The sequence below is a fragment of the Pezoporus flaviventris genome, unplaced genomic scaffold, assembly GCF_033815535.1.
Source record: "Pezoporus flaviventris isolate CSIRO_AGI_PZ_B2104156 unplaced genomic scaffold, CSIRO_AGI_Pfla_v1 ptg000029l, whole genome shotgun sequence".
Taxonomy (NCBI): Eukaryota; Metazoa; Chordata; class Aves; order Psittaciformes; family Psittacidae; genus Pezoporus; species Pezoporus flaviventris.
Window position 1 is genome coordinate 3,638,961 of NW_026892577.1, and position 24,178 is coordinate 3,663,138.

A 24,178-nucleotide genomic window follows, 5' to 3' on the forward strand; every position below is an offset into this window, starting at 1 on the left:
TGACTGCAAGCTTATGGGTGACACCACTGAACAATGCCATAAAGAAAATACAAGACACGAGACAGAAATACATAACCAGCTTCAGGCCATGATCTGTTCACACTGTTTACGTGCAGCTCTATTAATACTAATAGGAGTTAAGTGCTCAGAATAAAGTGACAGCTATCGCCCCTCAGCTCTGCCAGCAGTTCTTAAGCACTGCTGTGGTCCAGCCAGCTCTAATCTGTGCTACACAGAGCTGCCTCCGTCACAATGCAAAGCTACCACTGGACCCCAACGAACAGCACACTGCAACTGCTCTCACCTCATGTAGGGTGGCTTTAAGGTTCCTACCTTGACTCTTGCTGTGACCTATTGTAACATGAAAGCACTACTACTACTATGATCTTGGTATTATAGCAGTAGTAGTAGTAAAATCTTGGTGTACCTGTCCCATTTTCAGGATGGTGATTCTTTGGCATAACTTCGAACTTGGCAAAAAGTGGTGCTAAAAATTGAAATTGGGTATCCTAGAAAATGGCCTTCAATTTTTTTCAGCGAGAAAAGCCACGGACAACATATGGCCTATGACTACCGTGGCAGTTTTATGTCCCAGCTATCTTATGGTTCTGGGGCTTTTTTTGGGTGCAGATTTGTATTCTTTTTCTTTTTGGTGACATTGTCCATTATGCCTCTTAGTTCTGAGAAGGGAATTAAAACTGCGCAGGAACAGCCTTGGGATAATTTGCTTTCTAGGCAATAAAGAAAATTGCTAGCGATCCACTGAATGTCCTGTGAAACAAATGGCACAGACTGTTGGGGAGCTACCTTCCTTCTCATTAACCAGACTCTAGACCAGGGTATTCTTTGGGAAGGTCATACAATACTGCAGAGAAAACTATATCTTCTCTATCCAGTCAGCATGGAAAGCATCCATCAGGTTCCTCCCAGCCTCAAAGAGACAGAGCATGGCAGAACATCACTGCACTGCAGGATACAGGTTAGGGTCTACTGTCTGCAGGTGTTGGACCCAGCAATATTCCTCAGCAGTATTATGTGACTTCCCAAAGAATTTCCTAGTCTGTGTCTGGAAAGACTTTATAGGTGTAGGGACCCTGAGGAAACCAAAAGTCATTCATTCAGTGCTGGAAAGGAAGGTGAATGAAAACTGTATAAAATAGTTCTGCTTTGCTGTATAAAATAGGGCTGGATAGCTCTCAGGACGTGTCTCTTCTTAGCCAGGCAGCTAAATTACTCCCAGTGGCACAGAGATGATGTTCAGCTAACCTCTCCTTCTAGCTACTTCCCTGTTCTTAGTCCACATTTTCCAAACAATTTTCCAACGTGTGTTGAAATGAATTTTTAAATGCAGCTCACCTGAACTCCAATCCAGCCTCTGCTGTTGGCAGGAGAAAGTTTCTGTCAACTTCAAATGCATTGAATCAGGCCACCAGGAAGATGTGAGCTACTGGAACCTTTTATTCCTCCGAAGGTTTAAACACATAAATGTGTGTTCACATATGTATAAAAGAAGCATCCTTTTCTCTGTCTGCTTCACCTTAGAACAGATCATGTTTGGATATTTTGCACACTTTCATATCCTTGCTTTTTGCAACTAGCAATGCAAATGCACAGCTAATGTGCAGGGTGGAGGTTGCCCTGTTGAATCCCTGCTATTGCTGTGTCCTAAGCCCAGCTCAGCCCCACACCATCACAGACCTTGTAACCTTACAGAGCCCAGACTTGCACTCCCTAAGGGGACCTCAGGGACCACAAGGGAGGGAGATGCTAAGACAAGGCAGTTGTTGTAAAATGAAAACTGCAGCCAGACTGGAAAGGTAGATTTGCTTCTAATCCACAATTTAAAGGGAGTGATTTCTCCTTCTTGCTCCTACTGTGATGCCCACTATACAGGCTGGATACTTAGGCTTGGCTCTAGAAGCAGCGCTTAGAGATTACTGTGCCTTTTGAAAGAAAATATTGGAGGGCCTGTTATATCTCTTTATTAATAGGTTTTGACTAATCCTCTATTCATTGATGTCCATTATGAGATTATACAGCTAAAATTAAGTTAGTACATAAAGTATGTCTACAATGAATTCGATAATTGTGTGTTTCTAAAAGAAAAATGGTTTAATAATTATGGCTGAGATCAGCAACTGGCATCACAGTCTTTGTTGACTGAGGAATATTGCTAAAGTGGGGCAGATTTTCTTTGCCTGTAGAAGTTAAACCCTCACACTGAGGTGGTTCTGCTCTCTTGGAAGAAAGTTATTAAGTGTTAGTGGCATACCAAGGGAGGTTTAGACTGTATATTAGGAAACATTTCTTCACATAAAGGGTTGTCAAATACTAGAACAGTCTGCCCAGGGATGTGATGGAGTCACCATCCTAGGAGGCGCTTAAAAGACATGTAGATGTGGCACTTAGGGACATGGTTTAGTGGTGGACTTGGCAGTGTTAGGTTAATGGTTGGATTTGATGATCTTAAAAGTCTTTTCCAACCTACATGATTCTATGATTCTATGTTTATATATATATACAATCTCTTTCAGAGAAGGGTTACTTGTTCAATAAGCATCTATGGCAGTTGTGACTAGATGTTGCATGTTTGCTTACCAACAAAACCAACCTGAATTATGTGTTCCTGGGAGGTTTCTGGTCTCTGAAAGAATACATCATTTCTGGACCAAATTGTGAATGCCAAAAGCTTTTTCCTTGAGGAGCAGAGGAAGTTGGTTATCATCTGCTTTTAATGAGGAAATATATATATATGTATAATGCTGAATCAGCTAAAGCACTGATTTCTATTAACTTTAGCTTACTTTGTATACAGGGCCTATTATCAGGCTTGACTGATAAGAATTCTTCTACACTTGAGACATGAAAAGAAGGAAACAGCATACCTAGTGTATTCTTCCTGCCTGACAACTACATACATACATAAAATCTGGCTACAAGGGCTTGTATGAGGAGCTTCCAGGAGAGGCAGAAATTCAGCATAAAAATAGGCAGCTAAATACAAGGGGGAAGTTAATCTTTCCAAGAAAAGTCAATGCATTATAATTCAACTGGCTGCATACTGTGCTGAGCAGGTGAATGGTAAGAGCTTTACAGGACACTTGTTTCTAACTAAATTAGCTTTTTGGGTTTAAAATCTCCTTCCTGTTTTCACCACTTGCTAAGGTTACAGCCCTTTCCTCCCCACCTTTGCTGCTTGTAAAATGAATTGTCCCACTGGAAGTTACCTTACCAAAATGTGAGGTCATGTCTACAGTCCTTACTCAAGGAAATCTCACACTGGCTTAACCACACTTTTATAGGAATAAGGACTGCAGAACCTGGCTTTCCTTCATAGCTGGAGCGATACTCCTGATTGAAAGGTAAATCATTGAAGGAGCAGCTCCAAAGAATAAACCAAGCTGACAGTGAAAACTTCCATCCCTGTACCCTCTGCCTTTATTGTAAATGAAACTCTGCCCTCATCAAAGTCAGAAACATAATTGAATTTGACTTACGGAACCAGAAATAGATTTGATATGATCTCTGCAGATGCCTGCAAGAGCTACAAGTCCATCACAAATTATTTCCCCCTCCAAACATGATACATTGAGCTGACTCATGCCACTCACATTAGTGGCATGAGTGCTTTATAAATCCAGTCTTTCCATCTAGTCTAGCCCCTGGCACGTATAACAGATCTGAATGGGTCTGGGTTTTATCTTCTCTTCCTCCTCCTTTTATGCTTGCATTTAGCAATAGAAACTGATAACTCCTAGAGCAAAGGATGACTTTGCTGCAGTGCTTCCAGACTTAAAGTCGGTGGCTCTCATGAAGCATCACTATCTGCATGTTTCTCAGCTAAGTTCTCCCATGTAACTTTTTGCTTTAATTCTATATTTTCTGCTGGCATTGGATGGGATGCATAGCACCACAAGCTGGCTAAAGAGTCCCTTACAGAGAGAAAACCTTCCTGGGACAGCAGGTAAAGGCATTCCATCCCAAACCCATACAGTCAACTGATTTCCCTACAGACTAGGGAGGAGCAAGAAAGGAAGGAGAAGTGTGGAGGCAGCTCACTGGTAGTGCATGTCTGGGGTCCTACACTGAATGGTATTTCCCCTGCACTGAATTCCTGGCTGAAGGTGATACCTGACTCCTCCAAAGAGAAATGGTCTTTTGGGGATGAATTTTGCAGTCCCTGAAATAAAAAACCTCAAAACTAAACCAACCTCTCCAGCCCCCAAATCAGCAACAAAAAACCCCAAGGTATGTGATACCTAAATAAGGACAAACCACTCAGTACTTTGAGATCTCTATTTTAGGGATATAGGAAATCTCTTTGATAGTAAGACAGCTGCTGGGACTCTGCTGTGTTTAAACCCCCCTGTCAGGGTGCGGGTGCTGGCAGTGCATTGAGACAGCCTGCCAGAGGAAGTCTATAAACTCACTGGAGCTTAACTTTTATAGCCATAAAGTTTCCAACAGTGATTTGTAGTTCCAGAATTGCTCTAAATATCTTTTAATCTTGTCGTACAGCTTCAAAATCTGGAGCAATCCAAAGCATTGCGAGTAGCTGGTGCTCCCAGTTTTCTTCCTTATGATTGCACTGAGCCAATGAGATGTTGTTGCATTGTGTAACAGTAAAAGTGAACACTAAATCCCTGGCTATGTGCGGTCTCTGGAGTGACATTCATGCAAGACATTCACCTAACCATTCTGAATAGCAGATCAATTGGTGGAAAAAAACCTTTTCTCTCATATATCCATGAAAAGTTCCCAAATACATTGCTGGCTATAAACCAGTCCAGCCTTCATAATCATGCACAGAGACAGGGCAGAGGGGGATAAACACAAATGATGTCTGTCTCTGTTTGTAGAAAACTAACCTGGGGGAATACCAGAAAAACAAGTAGGAAAAAAATCCATCATGGAAATATTTTGCATTCTGTCAGCTTTTGCTTTTGTCAGACAAGAAGTAAAAAGGCAGGAGAGCATGATATTAAGATGCCACTACCTAATAATTTCTTGATAATTGCCCTTCAAGAGCGAATGACAATGAAATGAGTAAGGTAGAGCTTTCACCCACTCTATCCTGATTTAGGCTGTATGCTTTGGTACACACTTCCTTTGAGTAAACAGTACCTATAGTTATACAGGATCTATTCTCCCATTGATGTACCAGGGATTTATGTAGGTGAGTCCCATTAATGTTAATGGAAGTTATGTGTGTAATTCCCCTTTTTCAGCAATGAGAGAATAGACCTTTATGTTTCTAAAGTAATTACAGCCTTAGCTCTGGCTAGGCTGTTCTCCCCACCCTCCCCCCTTTGATAACTTCCTTGCTTCCCTCCCCAGCATTGACTCTGGGAGAAAAAAAAGGGATAAATTCCTCCATTCAGAAAGGAAAATTGGAGAAATAGCTGAAAGGTGAAACAAATGTAACTAGATCCACTCATTGTGTGAAGGAAATGCAAATACAGGAAGCCAATCTACATCCGCTACCTTTGCTGTGCTTTTGGGGACAGATGTAGGTTCATTTTCCTTAAATTGTGTATTCACTGGGTATTCACTGTTTTCTGGGTATGTAGGTTATTTAGAGAGAACAAGGAGGGGTTTGGCGCTTCGTTCTTAATCCGTTGGAGAAAAACTACACGTTTTGATGCTGCCAGACTTGCAGAAAAAGGTGAAGTGAATGGAGATTTTGGAGAAGGAATTCACTGATGTACAGAAACCACTGTTATCATCTGAGCCTGAGCTGGGGGACAGAGTACCCCGTGTGAGAGGTTAAACACCCTGGAGTTTTGTAACGCCTCCTTTAATGAGGTTTCTTAGCCCTGTGTTCAACGCCAGCAGGTTTTGGAGGGCTCCCTGTACATAGTGTAAAGCTCCCAAGTTTTAAACACTCTATGCTCTGTTCTGTGACAGATTATCTCTGAAAGTCACGTGCCAGGTCTTTTATTAAATCTCCCCATTTCTAAACTGCAGATACTAATGTTTTCTGTTTGGAGCAGGAGGAAGGGCAGTCTATCTCATTGATGCACACGCAGTGTGCAGAAAACATCTCTATTATTTGCCTGTTTGACCATTCCCTGGATTTCTGTCAATAAAATCATGACAGTAATAGTCTGGATCCTTCTGAAGGTTAGTTTTGGAATTCTTCTAACTCTATTCTGCTCGCTAGAGCTGACTCAAGTCCCCTCACAGGGGATGAGACATGGTACATGTCCATGTACCTGGCTCAGGATGGAGCAGGGCCCTTGGGAGCTGTGCTTTCTGCTTCTTTGGACACTACTCATGGTGTGTCTTTCTTCAATCCACCACAGCAGCCAGCATCACACACACACCAGGACCCCTCCTTCCCACCCGCAAGGCTTTGCCGGTTGCTGACGTTCACAAGGACATTCTTTGCACCCTGGAAATGTGCTGCCCTCCACAACTGTGTCCTTCCCATGCCTTCAGCAACATTTAGAGCGAGCAGCGATCTTCCAGAGGTGATTTAAGCAGGTTGAGTGTGGTTGAGGTTTTCACCAATACCCCTGAAAAGCCAAAAATGTAAATTCAAAGGCCAAAAAACACAACTTCGGAGGCTATGGAGCATGCAGCTCCAAGTTTCGTGGGTGTAACAACGGGGGCGAGGAATCCCGCTGCCTGCTTTCCCTCCTTTATTTTTTCCCTTTCATTTAAATTCTTCACTTAATCTTTGGGTTGTTGGTTTTTTTTTTGCAGTTACTACAGAAATCAAGGGGGACAGACGGTACCCAGCAGGATCAGGCCCTCATTTAGGAATCCTTCTATTTTACTAATCTCCTCCAAAAAGGAGTAGTATACTCTTGTGGTTCTTTGCCACCTGGCAGGGATAACAGAAAATACCCAACAGTTTCTTATAGGCTCACCCAGAGTTTAATACCCTTCCTGCCATGTCAAGAGAAGAAAGGAAGAGTGGGTGGAAACTTTTTTTAAGTATCAAATCAGTCGAAACGCTGATTTATTTTCTTAAAAGCTTGGTAGAGATTAACCCCTGTGACATTTACAACACACATACATTAACTGGATTGAAATACCGCTAAAGCTGTAAATGTAAGAGGGAGTGGAGGGAAATGATTGGAATGGGGAGAAAAAAAAAAAGTTTGACATATTCACTATACACTCACCTCCTCGAAGAGGCTGGAGTGGTTTTCTGAGGCTACTTCTCTCCCTCTTAGCTTTTCCCTCAGTGCAGTAATACTGAGTGGAAAGCACAGATTCGCACACACCAGCAACAGTTCATGAGCATGGCTTCATCTGAAAGCTTTCTCTGAGCAGTCCAGTGAAAAACCAGGAGCTGTTTGGTGCTCTGGAGCAGTTAACATTTAAATCACCTTGAAAATATAGAATATTTTTATTTTGCCTAATGATCTGCTGTGGTTCTCAGGGAAAGCCCTTGCCTTGCCCTCTGCTCTGATGCTGTGCTGCTCCAGAGAAGCTTGCAGAGTCTGGGGGAGACACAGCGGGGTTGCAGCAGGATTTCTGGGGTTAGTTTCCTCAGTCTCTTCTGCTGCCCTACCTTGTGTGACTTCAGGCCTGCTTTATAATGAGGACTGTATGTGGATGACCCTGGAACAAGCCCTTCTCACCTTACTCATGTGAATAATCAGTTCAGGAGACACAGCACGATTCACCTGCAGGCAACTCGAGGCTGAGATCTGGGTCTTCAGAACTGATTCTGGGGTTATTTTTCTGTGTTGAAACTCCTCAAATAGCCCAATTTTCCACAGGCAGATGCTCTGTGCTTGCTGCGCAGCTCCTCCAGCACATCACATGGAAACACCCTGTCACTTACCCTGGCTGCTTGAGTCACTTTGAATTCTTTCATCTTGCCTTTGATTTTATTGCTAAGAAGTAAATTAAAGCAGAAATAAATCCACAGAACATCCAAAATCGTTAAAATCCATCTGCATGCTTTAAAATGACACATATGGAAAATTGTGGGAAAAGGAATCCTATCCACCTTTTTCTCCCCATGCATCAAAGGTTTGACATTTTCACTCATTTATTTCTTCAGCTTCTGAGGGAATTGTTTTTCCAGCTTGATCATCTTGCTTTTCCATCCATCTCTTAAGGTGCTTTTGTGGTCCTGCCTTGTTTCTGAGTTATACCTTACCTTAACATTTTTAAGCAGCTGACTCAGAAAGTGACAAGCCAGAGAGTTACTTTTATCATGATCAGAGCAGAGAATCAGTCATTTGTACCAAAACCACACCTTGAGGTAACGGAACAAGATTAATTTCTGAGAGCTAGCCTCTCTTTATCTGACATTGAAGAAAATACTTCATTTTTTAATGTGAGTCTGGGAAATGTGATAATCTCATTTGCATCCTTTCCATCACCCAAAGCGCTTTAGGAGATGGACAGGACAATGCACCACTTTTTGCTGTTCTCCCCAAGGAGATACTCCACGTTTCTTCAGCGCTTTGTGTTCAGGGGGTTGGTTTGTTTGCTTAGCGGTAATTGCGCCAGTGTCGTGTCTTTGTCTTTACCTCCCGTCTCTAATGATGGGTCCTTGTTCTTTGAGCAGCAAGTCTCTGCTGGTTAAGGAATCTATCACTTTAAGTGCCTTGTTTTTTTCTCTTGTGCAAATGCTCATGAAAAAGTACATCTGAGGAGTTGCTCTTTGGTGAAAGAATTGCTACTGTAGTTTCCCTTCTGTGTATGCTGATGTGCTATGGAAGCTTTTATTACTGGGTTCTTACATTCAGCACCTTGAAACGTTTCCATGAAAAGAGTCCCCTGAGTGTTTTACCCTTGCCTGGAGCAGTGTCTAGTGAAAAATATTCATTATGAGCAAACGTGGGGATGAAAACGTACCAAATGTATTCTATCTGCAAACTTGCACTCAGCAAGATTGTAATAATACACACGCACTCTATATCTTCCTGCTTTATCAGGCTGTGGGAGGCAAACTCCTTTGACCTAAGAAGTTGATCTGTGAACTGTGTCAAAAAACTCAAAACCTCACGGTTGAGGTTTGTGCATTCTATTAGCATAATTTACCACCCAAGCTGTAAATGTACACTCTGTACAATGGCATGCTGAACTGATAGCATTTTACAACTTCCTAAGGGGGAGTGTTGATATCTAACATTTCTTGTGCATATTTGATTATAAGTTTGCCATAATAGCTGCCTTTTTTCCCCTTTTCCATCCTTCTCTTTTCTTTTTTGCCCCCGGCTGCTCTGGAAGTGCCTAATAGAAATGTCTCTGCTACTTCAGCTCCTGGATGTTTATTTGTGCCACATAATGGACCAGCAGAATACACGGGGAAACGGACTTCGGCCTGGACTTACCCACCTCCTCCGGAGAAGGACGGGAGAAGGGATGCTGGACCCTTGGGTGTTTTGGGGTTTCTCCAGCTCTCCGAAACACAGTTTGGGCATTAGAAAGAACAAAATGGAAGAAGGCTGCAGACCTGGAGCTGAAATATAACCAGCCCTCAGCTTTATTTTTCTGCGTGTGTGCATGTGGAAAGGGTGCTTGTAGAGCTTACTTCACGGTTACTAAAGCTTTGCACGACCGATTCAGAATCAGCAAGATGATGTGTGCCATCCCCCCTCCGCCGTAACCCCTCTGGCTACACCCTCCCTTCTCTCTCCTTTTTTTTTTTTCAATTCCTGAAATTAAAATGTGTTGGAATGCTCAGTGCTGCTTTTCACTCTCTTTTCAATGGGCCCTTTAGTTTTTCACACCAAGGTGTCCTTTGGGGTGCCAGGTCAGGCTACCAAAACAGCTTCTAGGAGGGGATTAGGACCAATTAACATCTTTGTACACAAAAGCCACTGGCAGCTGAACAGGCGGCCTGGTGGCCTGCTCGGGAGCTGCATTTTAAATAGGGGCCTTCTGTACTTGAGCTCAAGTGGGAAGAGGCGGAGAAAGTTTTTATTTATAATTGAAAATGCTGCTCCTGGATAAAGTCTAATGAAAGGCAGAGTGGTGTTCAAAAGTATCTAACAAATACCATTTGAATATTGGCCTTTATTGTATGATTTCCATCAAGGATAGCATAACAATATAGTCATTTCTCCTACATATTGAGATGAAGTGATTTTTCTTGTAGAGGAAAAACAGCTTCATCCACACATTGCACCGGCCCTTCTGGGGTTTATTTCGTTCTTTAAATTCAGCTATACATTGAAGACGCTGGTAGGAACGGCTGCTCAGGAGTGATATAAGTCTATAAATCTCTTTTTGAAGGGAATTCTGCCATTCATCTACCTGATCCACAAAAGCTTAAGCCCACAGGAAAAAAAATTAAGGGGGAATTGAAGTATATGCAGCAGGATGGAGGGGGAGGGAGTCCTACAAGGGAATCGCTGCGTTTCATATGAGTAGATTTGCATTTATACTCCTTGGGTTTGTGCAAAGAGAGAAAAAATATAAAGAGCTCCAAGTCTAAAGTGCTGAATTCAGCCAAGGCAGATCCTCAGTGGAGGCAATGGCCTTAGCAGCTTGGCCCCGGGTGTTTTGCACCTGACTTAATATCTTTACTTCTGCTCTGCTTTGTTTTCAGTGCATATCACTTCTAAATCATCACTCTCGCAGTCTGATCAGGCATTAAAGCAAAGGGAAAGAAATATATGGTGTGTGATTTACCATTGTACGAAACCTAGCAATTTACAAAGGCTTGCAAGTGGGAGTTGTGTGAATCCGCACCATTGTAACGAAACTGATTTCTGTATTTTGAGGATGAGCTCTTTCCAGACACAATATTTGTAATCACTGCATAAGCATTCCTCTTCCCCCTTACATAATAGCAATAACAGGGCAGTTCTGTATATTTTTATCATTTGGTCTGAAAAGTCATTTCTGGAAGTTTTCTAACCATGTGTTTGATAGGGAAAAGATTCATGACAGGGAATAACAGAGCAAATGAAATAAGTCCACCAGGCAAGCTGGCACTGACATCCTGATGGATACGGCTTTAAACAAAGGAATTATAAGGTGGAAGGATGGTGCACAGAAGTTTCCAAGAGGCTTGCAACCAACTGGATGAAAGTAAAGAAGAAGACCAGAAGCTCGATTTGTCTGCGTTGGTTTAGCCACATCAGTACATGTGAAGGATGAGTCTGCTATAAGAGGACAGGATGTCATTTGCTATGGTGTTTATTAATGTTTTTTTTTGGTAAACAGCAAAAATATGGATTTCTCTCAGGGTTGAAGTGAATAGAAAAAGCCTAATAATGATCATTTTCAACCTCCTGGTTTATACAAATAACGAGATATACATTCTCCAGCAAACATTAATACACTCGCTATGTGTGGCTTTGCCCCTTCCTACCCCCTCTTTAGTTTCAGATACTGTATTGTATTTCTTCCGACATGTTGATTCTACCTAATGTTAAATGGTAATTGGCAGTAGTATAGGTGGGGAGAGAAACATTGTTATATTTTGTTCATTTTTCACACTTCAGCAGTTATCCCTTTCTCTCCCTGGCTGTACGCTTATTAGTGTATGAAATGCAGGTGTGTGGGAAATGGCAAGCACACATTGACAGGTTATTTTGTTGGCCACTGCCTAATTAGTAGCATAGTGGATGCACCCTGCTAAGCTTTAGTGTGGTGCAGTAGAGCTGGTCTGTTCTAATTTCCTCACAGCTTTGATATTCAGCAAGAGATTGACGGTTAGCACAAAGAGCCAAAGCGCGACGGAGGCCTGCAGAAACAATGGCCCTTCTTGCTTGTAGACACCACAGATGTGAGAGAAAGCTGACTAAAAACAATTGGCCGACACTGTCTAATTGTCTCCAATGTCAGCATCATTAATGTTTTCCCATGTAAAAAGTAAAAGGCCAAGGTTGTATCCTCCCTTTATTTTGAGTCACATGATTGTGTAACTTACTGAGATTCAGATTAAGTGTTAATTGTATTTGTGCAATAAAGAAACTGAAGCTACCTTGAATTTAATGAATATGTACTTAATTAATTTTGACAGCCTTTATCTTTATTACCTATTGAATAATCACAATCAGAATTAATAACATTTATAGGCAATTAAAATTACAGCCTATTTAATGATAATATATGTTTACATCTTTTGCTGAGATACAAATTATGAATACTTATTAGCAAAGAAGTTGTATCCCTGCCAGGAGGGTTTCTTCTCTGTGTTAACAGCAACAAACAACAATAATCAGTTCAATGTGTAATAGTGCCTTTCACATCAGACAATCTCCCAAAGCGCTGCACAAGGGCACATGAGAAAAGGCTGCGCAGAATTTAAAGGTAATCACTAAATGGCAAAAATTGTAGTGTGCCTGGAACAAACGCTGCAAAATTACACGTGGTTCAACAATATTTGAGCAGTTTCAAAGCTTTGTTTTCTTGCAGAAAAAAGAGTGACAATAAAAAGGCTTCATTGAAGGTGCAGCACCAAGCTCCTCGCTGACCCAGTGATACCAGACCAGAGCTTCCGTAGCTACAAGCCAGAGTTGTCTCCAGCATGGCTAAAATTCTTTTGGTCCCAAGACCTCATGTAGAAATCCTAATTCCTACTACTACACATGGAGAACAGACACAGCTCTGATTCTACCCGTGCCCACAAGAGCAAGCAGCTGGATGTGAAGTACAGTAAATCATACAAATAAAAGGGCATTAGAATGGTGAATCCTCTCTGCCACCATCCAAGAGCAGCAGGATTGTGCAAGTTAAAAGAAAAAGGACATGGGCTGTTCAAAGAAGGAAGAACCACTGGGCCTGGGGTTTGGCTGGTGTGACTTAAGCCACCAAATGCATCAGAGAGAACCAACTAGTGCATACGTCCACAGATGCTGCCTGTATCTGCATACACACTCACTGAATTAGTCTGCACAAGTTATTTCACTCTTTAAATGTCTATTTTCTTAACATCCCTCCCATACAGAGGACGGTAAGCCTTTGTTGCACCACACAGCCACTGTCCTCAGAGAGATGCACAACTTCCACTAAGTAGTAGGACTTTGCATTACCCACTTCAGGAGAGAATTGGGTCTGATACACGTGACCTATGAGAAATAACCAACTATCTCTTTAGACCTAAACAAGTGGCAAGTTTTAAGTCCCCATGAAGCCAGGATTCAAACCATGCATGTTCTAAGCTTTGCTTTCCCTTCCCAACCCTTTGTCCCCCCAACACCTCTCTTGGCTTTGCGGGGCAATGCTTCTTTCTCTTGCACTCCTGGCCCCAAATCATCAGGCACAGCCACTTGGAACACCTGTATCAGCAGAAGTGGTGGATTTAAACACCATGTGCCCAGTATCTCAGTGCATGAGAGAGGCAGAGGCACTGGGTGATACGTGGGTAAACAGTTATCTATCTATCTATCTATCTATCTATCTATCTATCTATCTATCTATCTATCAATCATCTTCTCTTATGTATTCAATGGCATCTCACCCCATCACATGGCTCATTGTGGGAATTTCCTAAATAAAGAGTTCCCTTAAAAATGATTAAAAAGGAAAAGCAGTTGTGGCATGCAGTTCCTTCCCTCCTATTTCTAACAAGGAAGCCTTTCTTCCACCTTCTAACCATATAGCAGTATAATCATTATAAATTGCCTGTGATAAAAGCACATGGCAGACCCTAAGTGATGTGTATCTTTGTGCCAGTCACTGGAAAGCCAAGGTATCTAATGACTCAGGATGGTCACCAGGAGTGAAAGAGGTATGGAAAAGGAGCTAGTGGGCTTCCAGGTGGATTTGCCTCTGCTAATTATTTCTGCCTAAGGCCACAGCATGCCTGGGAAATGCTGAGAGCCACCTCCATTGTAGCTTTAACATGGCCCATCAAGAGCAACCAGCCCTTAGTGAGCAGAAGGTATACCAGCCAGGCTCAAGCTGTTGGCCCCGGGGAGTGATTTCTCATTGGACTTCCTTTGTTTATCAATATAGATAGATCCTTTATAACAGCTTCTGAACTGGGAAGCTTTAAAAACCACCAGCAAGTGACTAACCTGGCTTAGACAAGCAGGTCACTGTGTCCCAAATAATCCCATCCCTGTCCACTTCGTGAAAAGCATGGAAAAATTCTGAAAAACAGAAAGAAGAAAAGGAGTAGTAAGAGACAGAGAGGCTGAGGGAAAAGGTAAAAAGGGAGATCTAGAAGTGGGACAGAGCAACGCTGTTCTTAGGTCATTGTGTTCCTCAACTGATGAGCATTGGACTCCTGAGGGAGTCTCTCAGGGCTGAGACCTGAGCTGTCCCAGCTGAGGCTACCAAGCAATTACTGGCTCCTAACTACACCTGTGGTCACCCTGCTGAGAGCTGTAGCTCTATTTAATGCAGCCCCACAAAGAGCAAGTCTTCTTGTGCTATTCACCTCAGTTTGGTTTGAATGCATCCCTGGTTTGTATCCTGTGTGCTTGGCTGATGGGCTGCTTTCTGCTTAACCTTGTATCACTGGTGTGTGTACCTTGCACTAAGTTTTGATATTAACTATGTGACTGGTTTGTTGCATCTTAGACTTTTATCCCAAATAAGCAGTTTTTGTCTATGAAACCTTTAGGAAATTTCTGTTGTTGACTTCTATGAACTTTTGTAGAACTAAGCTGCTGGGTACATAGAGCAAGAATTGCTTATATTATGAGGCTCCCTTTGGTCCTGTGTTTGGAGAATCAGATGGACTCTCTCATCTGAGCAGAGGTCCTGAGCAAGCAATGCCTTTCTGGAAACCAAGTATAAAGGAAAAAGATGGTACTTCATGCCATAGATCCTAATGAAACATAGGTGTATAAGCTTGTGCATTTAAGTTTTACTGCTCCTCTTAAAGCTTACTAGCTGTGATGGTCACTGTGCCTGTGTAGAGTGAATGGAACAAGTTGTATGTGAGTTAAGCTTGACTGCTAAGAAAGCAACTAATTGTGTGATGTGAAGGAGGAGGGGAGTGATACAAGTGACCAAAGAGCTAGAAGTCTGGGGAAGGGAGAGCCTTTGACACAGAGAGACCAAGAGAGCTTTGCTTACTTATCCTATCAAAATGAGCATGAAAAAGGGAAATTATACTCTTTATAAGCATGTAGGAAAAAGAGCCTTGAGGGAGTAAGGCTGCAAGGTTGATGCTATGTATAGTTAGTTAGATATTGCCTAATCTCTAGCATCTGAGTAGCCTTGAAATCAGAGTAAATGTGTCTACCTGGCCCTAAAAGGGAGCTTGATAAGTGTGTGAGATGATGCATGGGGCTTAACAGCACGTCCTCAATGTTCTGCTGGCTCACAGAGCTACTCCCTGAGCAGCAAAAGATCATGCCAGAGGTGTACAAAGAGCTTTGGTGCATGAGAAGGAGTTTTCCTCCTGTCCTGACTTCACAACCTGGATTGTAAAGGTAAACTGAGACCCAGAGATATAAAAGCTACAAATTAGATCTCTGAAGAAATGTGTACTGATTTTCACAAGGCTTAAGTAAAGTAGCACATCTGAGGACCTCTTACCATTTAAAAATGAGTCTTTATGACTGACTTCCAGGTAGGACTCCTGCCAACTTTCCTTTTGTGCAGGGAGACAGTAAATAACCAGTTACTGCTGGGCACTGACAAAACCCAAACAATACATTGCTTTATAATAGCTACTGTGTATGAAATCATTATGTTAACTTACAAAATCAATGTCTATATATTGTTATGCTATTTGTTAAGCTGTGGAGTGCAGAAACAGTCGTTTCACAAGCCTGAATGCCAGCTGCATTCTTTTTTCTTCAAATGCAAGATCCATCTCTTTAATCCCACAATTCATAAACTTCATTACACTGAAGACATTGACTTTTCCATCAGGCATAAGCAAGTGAATCACTCATCCCTTATGCAGCTGTGTTCTCTCACATCAGCTTCTCTCACCTTAGAAAAGTGTACTTGGTTGTATCTTATAGTTGAGAGCTCAAAGCCAGGTTGCTTCAATGTAGGGTTGAACACTGACCTTTTCGGCAATGCAAAGCAGGTGCAAGGAGGCTGTGCTACTCCATACCTACTCAGAAAATGCAAAATAGGCAGATGATGCCTGTAGCAGAAAGCAACATAGGATTTATGTGGATTTATGTGGGGGATTTATGTGTGGTGGATTTGTGATGGAATGATGGCCAAACATGAGACCTTGGCGATTGTGGAGTAAGCAGGACCTGCAGCTTCAATGCACTGATTCCAGCACAGCAGTGGGAGATGGCTTATGGAAGAGAGCTGCATAGCATTATTAGCCCAGGCAAGATATTTCTTCTTGCTGAAGAAGACACTCCAAATATGAAATCAAAGGATGCAGACTTAAAAACATCCTTTTCTCAGACACCACCTATTTTAGAAGTTCTTCCTTTAATCCTGGTTTGCATTACCAAATACGAGCTATTACCTTGGTTGTCTTTTCATAGAATCATAGAACAGTTAGGGTTGGAAAGGACCTTAAGATCATCAAGTTCCAAGCCCCCTGCCATGGGCAGGGACACCTCACACTAAACCATGCCACCCAAGGCTCTGTCCAACCTGGCCTTGATCACTGCCAGGGATGCACCATTCACAACTTCCCTGGGCAACCCATTCCAGTGCCTCACCACCCTAACAGGAAAGAATTTCCTCCTTATATCCAATCTAAACTTCCCCTGTTTAAGTTTTAACCCGTTACCCCTTGTCCTATCAATACAGTCCCTAATGAAGAGTCCCTCCCCAGCATCCCTATAGCCACCCTTCAGATACTGGAAGGCTGCTATGAGGTCTCCACGCAGCCTCCTCTTCTCCAGGCTGAACAGCCCCAACTTTCTCAGCCTATTTTCATACAGGAGGTGCTCCAGTCCCCTGACCATCAGTCCCTGATCATTTTCTTTGCAAAGGTTAAAATACTGGGCTTTGCAACTTCCAGGACGTTTTCTCTTCCTTGATGTGGCAGAGTAAGCAATGTGCTAATGGATGAGTTATTTGAAGTGAAGTTCTGCCCTTGCATTCCTCAAAGACATGCAGTGGCTACACAACATACCCTGTTATAGCCATGCCTGACAACAAAATGACAAAGAGTGAGCACGAAGGTGATGGTACAAAAAAAAAGTCAGGTTCTGTCTGAACCATATGTCTTCTGGGGGAAAAGCTCCCTTTTGGGTGCAAGACATTTTGAAGTTTGAAGAAGTCTTTCAGTTTCAGTATCTTCGCTTGTATTGGGAGGCTCTGAACTCCAGATGTTGCTACAGGATCCCTTTGCCCAAGTAGGAGCTGCTCCACCTAGTAAATCCTTTCTTCTAAAAACAGCTGTTTTACAATCTACAGATTACATGGCATTTCCTGCCAAAAATACAGACTTTAAGCCAGGTTTCAAAAGCCAATCCTCTGCAAGTACTCTCCTTATCTGTTTTCAGTGCCTATTTTATCTTTTCTTCATGGTGAGTTTTCACCTGAATGCTTGCTTTTTTTTTTTAACCTCATAAAAGGCAGTTTGAGTAAATGGTCCTGTTTCATCCATTGCTATGGTACCCATCAGGGGGATCAATAAATGAAGCAAATCCTTCTAGAAATAAGGAGGCCATGGAAAAAAAATATCGGTGAGTTTTGTAGTATCATTCACTCAGATAATGGCAGTCTGCAGTAATGCAGGCAAGAACAACAGTATCAACTTGTATTCCATTACGAACCAAGGTGTTAGCTTTGTTGCATGGTCTTGTTTTCAATTTTTTTATGACTTCCTGGTGGCTTTTAGTACTTTACATCTTCATTAGGGATTATAAAAGCAAAGATCTTTGCTTACATTTAAAATACTTTCTCAGGGCTGTGATGAAGCACAGTCAGTTGCTAATGGATTTCTGAATGCCTTTTTCATTATAATATTTTTATAAGACCCCTCTCTTCCTCTGTTATTACATTTGCTTTTGTAAAATGGTTGAGACTGCTCATCATGTACTTTAGGTCCTTTAAATATTGTTCCTGTTTACATTATGGGAGACGGTGTTTATATAAGAATAAAGCCATAATCCAGTTTGTATTTGGCAGATGACTGCATTTATGTAGCACCTACATTTATTCCCAAAATGGGTAATAGGCCATCCTCCTTCAGTGTGCGTCAGTCCTGCAGTTAACTTTGAACTATATACAGGTAATACTGGCTGAAGCATTAGTCAATGCAGTCTTTTTATTTGTAAGTGTCCAGGAATTCTATAATGCCATAAAGGTAAACTTGGGTGCATAAGGTAAGTGGTGTTATTTAGGGGAGTTGAAGTATCGACAGCTTGACCATCTCTAATATGACTAGTCTGACTATGAGTAAAGGGAGAATGAAGTGCTGCAGTGTTCACGCCCATGTAGAAACATGCTAAGAGGTGGCTCCTGTTTGGAGAGCTGCTAAGAAGCAGTTGTCTTAGTTAAAGCAGTTCTGGGTTGCTCCCTGTCCCTGCTGGTCTAGAAGCCGTGGTACAGGAATTGCCCTTTATTTAATGGATCAGACCATTGGCCTGACTCCAGTTCAGCAACTCTACCAGCTCAAAAGCCTTTCTGCTTTGATACAGCCATGCAGCTCATGGGATGGATCCTGAGAGCCCAAAGCTCCCTGATCTGTCCAATGGACAGGAGGTGGGAGCAACTCCATTACCACTGCTGGCGACTTGGCAAAAAGACATTTGACAACTTATTGGTGGCTCTTCCAATGTATCCAGTACCTCTCTCTTCACTTGAAAATACAGTGTTAGATTCTCTCCTGATCTATATCAAAACAAAGTGGGGAAAGCAGTTCTAGTGTCATGGTTTAAAACCAGTCAGGCAGCTCATTCACTCACTCCCCCCGCTTCTTGCCCTCCCCCTACTCCTGGAGGGATGGAGAGGAGAATCGAAAAGGATGCAACTCCCACGGGTTGAGATAAGAACAGTTTAGTAGCTACGGTATAACACAAATCACTGCTGCTACCACCAATAATGATAAGGGAAATAACAAGGGAAGAGAATACAACACTTCACCACCCACCGACCGATAACTTGCCCCCCCCAGCCCGTCCAAGCACCGACTGATACCTACCCTACCCTGCAGTCCTAGCCCTTCTGGGTAACTCTCTGTTACATCCCGGGCATGACGTGCTGTGGTATGGAATACCTCTTTGGCTAGATTGGGTCAGGTTCCTGTCTCTGCTTCCTCCCGGCCTCCCCTCCTCCCTGGCAGAGCATGAGATTCGCAAAGACCTTGGTCAGAGTAAACATTACTTAGCAACAACTAAAACCATCGGTGTTATCAGCTCTATTCCCAGGCTGAAAGTCAAAACCACAGCACTGCACCCGCTACTAAGAGGGAGAAAAAATTGACTGCTACTGCTGAACCCAGAACATCTAGTTACAATGCTAATATTGCAACAGCAGGGTCTCTGTCACCATTCTCTATTGCAGTCATCATTCTTGATGTAATTTCAGGGAAGGCAGAGCTGACTTTGTTCCCCGGATATAGTTTCTCAAGGTTTGTGTCACTAGTGATGCGCTCGTACCTTAAGTAAGAGCAATTTAAAATGAATGTGGTTCCTGTATGCTCAAAATACCAAGCAACCCTATGAAGAATGACTGTTGCGGATATTGGTAATGTTAAGATACAGACTTACTACAGAGCTTTTGCAGTATGTTTTTACTAGCGTGCTTCAGTTATTCCTGCCCTAGTATGTCAACAAGCTGACTTAGTGTCTCAAGATTTGCTCCAGTGGGTAGAAGTCAAGGAAAGAAAAGCAATTCTTGAGCTTGAGGAGCATTGTGTTCTGCCTTAATGCATCTTGTAACTGATCTGGTGGAAATGTTTCAGACCTATTAATCCTGAAAATCTTCTTTCAGTTCATCTGTATGATTTGTGCTTATAGCTCTCTTCTCCTGGAGCAATGATAATGCCTTATAGAATTTCTCCACAGTTAAAAGCAGATGCTACTCTTATGAGGGTGATGAGTCCCACATGTTTAATGTGCCAATGCAAGGACAAAAGGCCCAGAGCTGTGAGCCCAAGCGCTGCTGATATAGAAAAGGAGATGGAAAAACAGCAACACAGGCTGAGAAGGGACCTGGAAAATACCTGGTAAGTGCAATGTTTTCAGTCTGCTGAGCAGGTGGGAGAAATGAAGAGGGCAGAAAGGCAGGGGGAGACAAAGAACACATTAGGAGTCTGTTTTTTCCTAGGCTAAAGGTTGCCCACCTAGTTGAAATCTCATTCCTTCTGTGATCTGTTTGTTTGATATTCCCCCTTTCCTTGTTCATACATTTCTGCCCAACTTGTACTACTTGGCCATTTGTAGATACCTTGAATTTGATGTGGTCCCACTGAGGTAGCTGGTTTCATCCTACACATCAGAGAATCAGAAAGTGCTGGGTATTTCCTCTTGTATTCTTGATGGGAGGATGAACTTCTGATAGTTGGTTCTTAACCAACCAAATTCAAGACTAATACACATTTCAAAAGCATTACTGAGATACAAACTGTCCAGACACAAAGACAGAGCATTAGAAGCAGCAGAGCTGGGAATTTATAATTACTGAAAGTGAACTTAGTAGCTCTGGGTATGTAGAAATGTGCTCTGGTGAGACAGCATGAGAGAGGCGATTGAAATTCAAACTGTTCATCGTTAGGTTGCCAGCTCAGACTGGGTCAAATTTATTTGCTCATATATATAGCTTCTAGAAAGAGACAGAAAGATATTAGCATCTGTCAGCACTGGTAAATTGTATAAACGAGTTGTGGGTGGAACAATTTATAGTGTTTTTTGACTACAGTCCTTTGTTCTTCAGCAGAAAGGATAAGAATGGAGACTAAATCACCATCGGTGCATGCCAAGGTTTTTATCAGACCCGGATGGGCTTGAGGCTCATTACTAACTCTAATGCTTATGCCAGAGCCAGAACTAGAGGAGATCTCCTGGACCTGTGATGCCACATCTCTCCAGACAGGCAGCGATTCTCACCTCTGCAAGCTGCCTTCATTTCCAGACTCTTTCTGCCAATGGATTTGGTTGGAGGATCTGCCCTTACTTTCGTAAAATATAGATGGTTCCTTTTAAAAGTCGATTGTTATTTATGACAGGGTAGAACAGGCCGTTCAGCCGAGCTAGGCAAGCTGGACCACGTCCCATGCGATACACAATTGCCTGTGTTTTTTACTAACCACACCAGAATGCTGCCTTTACCAGTTTAATAAGCACATGCTAGTTAAACAGATGTAATTCTCGAGGCACTGTAGGAAGTAAAAATGTAAGAGTGGTTTCTGCCAAGCATTTGTTCCAAAGAAATCTGCTGTTCAATAAAGACTGCCTGTTCTTTGCCCTTCCGCTGCCTCCAGAGCGGCTCAGATCCTCAGAGTGTGTATGGGTTTGGTGGAGGGGAGAGTGGTTTCTTCAAAAGCTGATGTGGCCATTTCATTCAATGTGAGGACCCAGAGCCAGGGTGGAAGTGCTGGTGTGACATTTCTGCTACAAAGCCACGCTATACTGATGTCAACAGCTAGTCTGTAAATGTCTTGGAGCTGGTGGTATTGCACAAACCACAGGGATAACTCTCCTGCATCACATGAACAGTGCCATCGGCAAGGGCAACCTGTTTTCAGTGACAGCAGAGAACCAAGTGGCTCTGTATCTTCCCCTCTCAGAATGGGATGGAGCTGCTCAGACTTGTAGCTCTAATCCTGTCCTGAGACAGGAATGCGTGTTACAGCAGCCTGGGCTAATAGCAGGGATAAATGCCCCCTTTGCAGCCTTCCCTTTTCCCTTCCTTCCTCCCACACCTGCTGCTGTAAATTCCTGCTCCAGTGAAGAATTGTCAAGATTAGAGCCTTTGTTTAAAGCACTCACACTCAAATCTTTTCTTTGCAAAGTTCAGTGCCTAACCTGCCATACTCTAAAGGGTCGTTATTTTGTGTTTGTCTTATAATACCACCTAGAGGCCTTAGCTGACTTTGGGCTGGTAAACACTCAGTTTTCCCTGAAAATCACAGTCTTTAAGGCTTTTCTTTAACTGGTTGCTCCAGAAATGAAAGCCCCAGGAAGATGAGTCACAGTGGAGTTGTGGTGTTCTCTTCTTGGCAGACATCAGAGCAGTTTCTACTAGTAGTATTGGGTGGTGCAAACTTCTTGGAACAGGGATTGCTTTTTCTGCAGTGGTAACTTTGCAAATGTTCTGGTCCAGATGTGAGTTACTGCAAAAATAAGAGGGAATGTGGCCGTTGCATCACTCTGGCTACCCGTCCTCTATGGTTCAAACACTTTGGGAAGGCAACCTACCTGAGTATTAAGTTTGAAGGTATCTCATGTAAGTCCTTATAATGTCATAGACATGACACTAGGTCTGCTTTACAGTTAGTCTGAAGCCTGTTGTACTAGGTACTGAATTTTGATCCGCATGCATTTGCACATAGATCAGGCTGTGTCTTTGTAGGGAGTATCCAAAAATTAGTCAATAAAAGTATTTTTTTAAGGATTGTTCTATGGCCCTCTAATTGAGGACAGCCTTCTTTAAGGACATGATCACAAGCACTACACACCAACCAAACCTTCAGTGCCTGTAGCCTCTGGTGTTGGATATGAGACCATCCAGTGGGTGGTTTAAAGTCTTTCTTGTCAGTTTTCAGCAGCACTTAGCATCAGCACAGCCTGTTTGTGTCAACACCTTGGGATTCAGGCCTTAAATGAAAACAACCAGGGAAAGGAACATTGTCACTTTAGTTTCTTTATTTGAAGTGTAACATATTTAAGATCAAAGCTAACCTATTCTGTCTGAACTCCTCAGCAGGATTTCAGCTCAGGAATGCAAAAGCAGGATTATTATTCTATTGTTTGAAGTACCTCAGCTGGATTTCTGCGCATCTTCAAGTGGTTTATACTGCAGAAGAGTCATCTCCTGCTCTGGCACCTTTCCTCTAGTGTTTTGTTGAGTGCTGCTGTATGCAGCCTGCGATGATTTAGTTTAATACTTGGCCCTTTGTCTACAAAGACAAAGGAGGGGTGGTAAAGACATCCTCAGGGAGCCACAGGGTGAGCAGTGCAGTGGGCAGCACAGCCACCAGGCATCCTGGTGGGCTGTGTGACTCCAAATGCCCAATGACAAGCACAGGGATGTTGGTTGAATGTCTGATCCCCAGAGTTGTGCTCACCTGCTCTTGCCAGAGCTGGAATATGGGCTCGGAAATACTGCTTGTGTCACACTTTGCATATGCATTTTTTCTAAGTGTTTTCATCTTATCAGGAGATGCTTGGTACAGCCAATGCAAATTACGTACATATCCTCCTCCAGGAACAGAAGGAGAAGACAATAGAATAAGGGACTGGGTGTTTGCTTTGTCTTCTAGCTCAAAGTGTAAGTGGCTACCATAGCAATGTGAAGCAGATTTTAACATTTCTTCTTGTTTAGCAGATAATCAGCAATGGCAAATGTTGCTGTTTCACATTCAAGGCAGTGTGGGGAGCTGATGAAAGTAGGAGATGGAGACACCTTAGATAATGGCAGTAGAAAGCTCTGCTGTGAACATTGAGCTGGATGCTCCAAGTCACTTGAGCCTTACTTGGGTTCCAGCTTTTCAGTCCCTGCAGAGCAGGGACGTGACTCACAGGCCAGAGCTGCAAGTCTGAATGGGAGCGTGAACTCAAAACTATCCAGCACAAATCAGATCACAAACACCTCATTCGGATTTTCTCAGCTGAATGCATTTGGTGGGGAATAACACAAGATGGCTGTGCTGAAGGCTGCAATGTTATTCGGATGAGCAGCTTGCAGAATTTCTCTGCTCCTTTCTACCTTTTATCTTTGGGAATAGTGTTCTCAGTGAACCTTTTGGTTTATTAATGCTCATCATTATCTAAATTGCTTTTTGGCTTTCAGTTATCACTGCCTCTTCTTGTAGGCGGTGTTCATAGGAACTTCTTCCAAGGAGAGAAAAATGATGAGTAACCCTTTGTTTGCCTTTCCATCTCCTCTTGATTTTAATAAGACATGAAAGGCAAAAATCTGAGACATCTGTTGTTTCTTTCAGCCATTTCCACAGAGACATTAGATAGCATTTCAAGCACTCGACTGACAAAACAACTCACCTTGTGAGAACACTCTGATTTATTAAATTGTTGCACTGCATTGGTTTTGTACAATGTAGGAAATAACTGTTTTCTCTCAGACTTCCTACCTTTTTTGCATGACAGCAGTATTTTCACATAGTTTTAGGTGGTTTATTATATAAAAGTAATGATATGCTTGATATCTGAAATGTGGAGGAAGCTAGTTAAGATGCAATTAA

At 42.5% G+C, this 24,178-nt stretch overlaps 1 long non-coding RNA gene across 1 annotated transcript; it reads left to right on the forward strand.

Annotated features, from left to right (window-relative positions):
* The first annotated feature begins 15,202 nt into the window (after nt 1-15,202).
* On the forward strand, nt 15,203-21,226 carry LOC133272047 (uncharacterized). The gene is made up of 3 exons (XR_009744329.1): nt 15,203-15,314; nt 19,824-20,015; nt 20,797-21,226. It is a non-coding gene; the product is annotated as an uncharacterized LOC133272047 (long non-coding RNA).
* Nucleotides 21,227-24,178: the final 2,952 nt, after the last annotated feature.